General features: G+C 32.0%; 1 long non-coding RNA gene across 3 annotated transcripts; it reads left to right on the top strand.

Moving 5' to 3' along the window:
* The first annotated feature begins 335 nt into the window (after positions 1–335).
* On the top strand, positions 336–4,410 carry LOC141380929 (uncharacterized). 3 transcript variants are annotated; one of them, XR_015526319.1, is made up of 5 exons: positions 336–406; positions 1,654–1,759; positions 1,884–1,954; positions 3,171–3,355; positions 3,519–4,410. It is a non-coding gene; the product is annotated as an uncharacterized LOC141380929 (long non-coding RNA). The 3 variants fall into 3 exon arrangements; XR_015526321.1 differs by having other exon boundaries at positions 1,884–1,950; positions 3,519–3,558; XR_015526320.1 differs by having other exon boundaries at positions 336–1,563; positions 3,519–3,558.
* Positions 4,411–4,691: the final 281 nt, after the last annotated feature.

The raw sequence follows: 4,691 nt of genomic DNA, 5'->3' as shown, positions 1-4,691 counted from the left end.
TTTATGTAGTAATCTGTTAGCTCCACGTTTAATGATAATTTGAGAAAATATTCATGGTACGATAGCAAAAAAAAAAAAAAGAAAGAATATTTAGTGTGGATGGTCGCAATGTTTAGACGCAAACAAAACAATATTATTTATAAATAGATTATACATGCCATCTAGAGAAAAACTATGTAAAATTCGCTTATTTTTGAGATAGCACGCTCCTGTGCTGACTGTTTTTTTTTTTAAAGCAGAAGTTGGTTTTATAATAAACACATGCGTGACTAACTCATGATCCAAACTCCAATCCAGACGGTGGCGGTAATGCTCCAAAAAGCTGGTTGTCAACCACCATGGCACGAAGATCACAAGAAGAAAAAGTTTGATTTTTCAAAGTATCACGTGGATTCCGGTCAGAAAGGTAAGCTTTTTACTGCTTGTGTTCTGTATAATTAGCGAATTTAGAGCTTAAAACATTTCCACGGTGTTTGGTTGTAACAGCGTTTAGTAATTTAAAACAGTTTGATACGAAATGTAACTTGCTTTAAGAAACACGACTGGAGCTAATGTATGCTAACGCTAACAGTTACAAACACGTCTGAAAGTTCCTTTTCCTTTTACACAATGTTAGATTGTAACGTGTGTAGTAACTGAAAACTGTTTTAATTATTTTAAAGAAACATGAAACGAATTTGTGTGTATGCTAACCTTGCGTTAAAGAAAGTTTCTGTAGACGAATCCATTAACTAACTAGGCAAAACGTGTTTTTTTCCTGATTTAACATTATAAAGTACCGTGGAAGTTGAAAAAAATCATTGTACAGACGTATACTTATCCAACAGTATTAATTATGTGATTATGTGTAAATAAAAACTAATCGTTTTGGATTAATAAAATATTATTGTTTATCTTGTTTATGCAGTTAGTCACGAAAATGATCGAAACTCGACTGTTTACTATTCTCTTTAAATTATCCAAGAGAAATATATTACTATGCACTTTAATTCATATGTGTTAGCCTATGTGAATCAATTATATCTTTTGTTCAAGCTGTAATGGTCAGTTAATGTAAAACTGAACGTCTTAAAGCAGATTTTGATGTTTTTTTTGTTTGTTTTTTATGTTATTGACAGTGATAAATTCTGATTTAAATGAATGGGTAACAATATTTGTTGGTTAAGTCTTATTGTTCTTGTTTAACAAAGGTTAGTGAGATCATTTTGCAGCACATCACGACCAAAGAAGTCAATGGCACACTCTTTTGAACGTGAATAGGCATGTTATAGTTGTGTGCTAAAAGTCCATTATAAGCTGTAAACTGCTGATACATTTTCAACATAGATTGAGCTTTTCAGACATTACATTACTAATTGCTTCACAAACAGCTGAAATGGTTTATTGTTATTGGCTATCATCAAACATTTTTCACAATGGTAGGTTAATCTTCATGGGTACAGAATAATGCATGTGCTTGACCATCTTACAAATCTATGTCTCAGATTCATAAGGCTGTCACTCTGCATGAATCTCCGAATAAATCTTGTGCAACCTTCAGTGTACTGATTATTTACACTATAGGTATTATATGCATTAATTAACTTTGATAGTATTTCAGGATTTAAACTTTTCTTTACGGGAGGTTAACAACAATGTGATGTTTTATTATAGATGCATATGAGGAAGCTCGACTCAAACATCCACACGCAACTGTGATTTCTGACTGGTAGACAGATGAGGATGATGATCGCCTGTCATACATCTAAAGACAGAACAGGTTTGTTTGCAATTATTTTAAACACATACTGTCAACATTATGTCATTGATCTATTACAACCTGTGAGTTTTGCCCTGGCACTATACTAAAGTGATGTTTTGTTTTGTAAATGTATCTGATTAAGGGACAGTATAGACACATCTATACCATGATGAAGAAAAATTACTTGGAACAAAGAGGCTGGATAAAAGGCAGGTATGAAGATTTCAGAAATCAATGCAGCACCACAAGTACCATCACCATCAATGACTATGGCAGAAATCTTAAGACCACCATCAAGATGCACAGATACTGTACATTCCAGTACACCAGGCGTGTCCAAACTACGGCCCGCGAGGCTTTTTATAAATATCAATAGAATCTGGCCCGCTATACAAAAATGAACGTAATTCAATAAATAACCACCGGGTGTCCCTATTACATGCATTTAAATAAGCAGCAGTTCTTGTTATTATCTATCTATCTATCTATCTATCTATCTATCTATCTGTCTGTCTGTCTGTCTGTCTGTCTGTCTATCTACACACAGTTAAAGTCTGAATTATTAGCCCCTCATTGATTTATTTCTTCTTTTTTAAATATTTCCCAAATGATGTTTAACAGAGCAAGAACATTTTTACAGTATGTCTGATAATATTTTTTCTTTTGGAGAAAGACTTTTGTTTTATTTCGGCTAGAATAAAAAGCGGTTTAATTTTTTTTATGAACCATTTTAAGGTCAGAATTATTAGCCCATTAAGTCTTCAGAACAAGCCATTGTTATAAAATAACTTGCCTAATTACCTTAACTTGACTAGTTAACTTGATTAACCTAGTTAAGCCTTTAAATATCACTTTAAGCTGTATAGAAGTGTCTTAAAAATATCTAGTCAAATATTATTTACTGTCATCATGGCAAAGATAAAATAAATCAGTTATTAGAAATGAGTTACTAAAACTAATATGTTTAGAAATGTGTGGAAAAAAATGTTTAACTCTCCGTTAAACAGAAATTGGGGAAAAAATAAACACAGTGGCTAATAATTTAGGGGGGCTAACAATTCTGACTTCAACTGTATTTATATATATACACACGTGTCTGTGTGATGTATGTAAAATTTGGCCCGCAACAACGTTTGTTTTTTTGCATCTGGCCCTCGGCCCAAAAAGTTTGGACACTCCTGCAGTACACCTATGAACATTTACAGTCTTTGTTCTAGTGCAGTTTGAGATCAAGACAGAACTTATTGCATCTCGTGATGTCTTTGTAAGAATTGAAGACATCACTAAATTTGTTAAGGTTTAATGCAGCTAGAAAGTAAAGATCAACTAGAGAATATCAGCAGTGTCTAACCCACTGTTGTATTTACAGAAGTTGTATGAGAATAAGCTACAGGTTGATTTATACTAATCTGTTATTTTTCTTTTTTAGCACGACTGACTGAAGTTTTAAAATCATGCAACGTCATAAAGCAGCAGCTGGGCCTGATTCTCACAAAACCAAAACAGACGTGATGAAATTCCAGATGTAAACACATTTGACCTTCCTTTGGCCAATTTGATTTGGAAAAGCTTGAAAATCAACTAAAGGAGCAGCCCGAACAAATGAAGAAACTGGTAAGTTCAAGCTCTTGCTAATTTCAAAGTGTTTTAAGTTTATTTGTTTTTTTTATTGTTTTTTTTTTGCTTCGTAGGTAGCCTACTTTTTTCCTAATTTTTTTCTTTTTTTTTACGTTAGTACTTGTTCACTACTAATTATCTGTTTATCTTTTAATCACAGATGGAGTGAGGACAAATGTCCATACCACGCCACTGATAAAGAAGTGGAAAAATGCATTACAAGGTAGCTACAACTTGCCCCTGACAGGGATGGAGGAAGAAAGAAGAGAAAGCTAATGTGTCAAATGTCTACATCACTATTTTGTTTTAAATTTTAAACAACATTTTAAGTGTATTAGGATGTTCCCTGATACTTGAACAATTTGTTTCTTTCATTTGCATTTATATATATATATATATGTATATGTATATATATATGTGTGTGTGTATATATGTATGGTATGTATGATGTGTGTGCGCCAAATTCTGAAGAAACATTTTGATACATTTTTAATAAACGTAATACAAATAAAATTATAAATATAAAATTGCACAAGACGTGTATATATATGAAATGTATAATCATCTCACTCATGTCTTGCTGTTTGTGCAATTGATTTTGTTCAAGTTTATTTAAAAAAAAAGTTTGACTATACTTCTGCAATTATATATATATATATTTGTTTGTTTATTATTATTTTAATGTTTTATTAAAAAATGTTTCAAGATGTTTCTTCGGAATTCTGCAGTACTTTTTACAAGTTTGACTTGGATATTTTACGGATTGTCATTGGTATTTTTAAGATGTTTCTTGCTATATCTTAAATTGGTTTCTATATTTAGGTTTATATAAAATTTAGCTGTTTTTTTACAAATTTTTAATTCAAGTCTATTGGGAAAACAGGGTTGTTTTAAAAAACATCTGTGTTTGTGTGTAATTTTTAGAGTTTTTGTTTAAATCTTTCTGTATGTCTTTATTGTTGTTTTTATATTGATATTCTTGTGCACTACAAAATTATTTATAAAATTTTAGTACTAGTTTTTTCATGCAATCAATAAACGTTTAACATTTATTTATTTTGTCATTTGTCTGATTATTTTCGTTACAGAATATGTATGCAGTTTGCACTTTATTCAAAGGTTAAACGCAGTGCTTACACTTTGTGTTTACATTATAGCCTGTGTTTGCTGTTATATAAATTCAAATGGTTGTAATACCATATATCAAGTACCAATGTAATACCAAAAGGTTTTATAAGGTGTATAAATACGGAGTCGCGCCAGCTCCGGGCCGCAGCGCACATTACCCTCGCGCCGATTCCGGCGCGGATGCGCAGCGTCGGCTCGCTTACGG

The sequence above is a fragment of the Danio rerio genome, chromosome 25, assembly GCF_052040795.2.
Source record: "Danio rerio strain M-AB ecotype USA chromosome 25, GRCz13ab, whole genome shotgun sequence".
NCBI lineage: Eukaryota > Metazoa > Chordata > Actinopteri > Cypriniformes > Danionidae > Danio > Danio rerio.
This window is presented reverse-complemented; position numbering and strand designations above follow the sequence as displayed.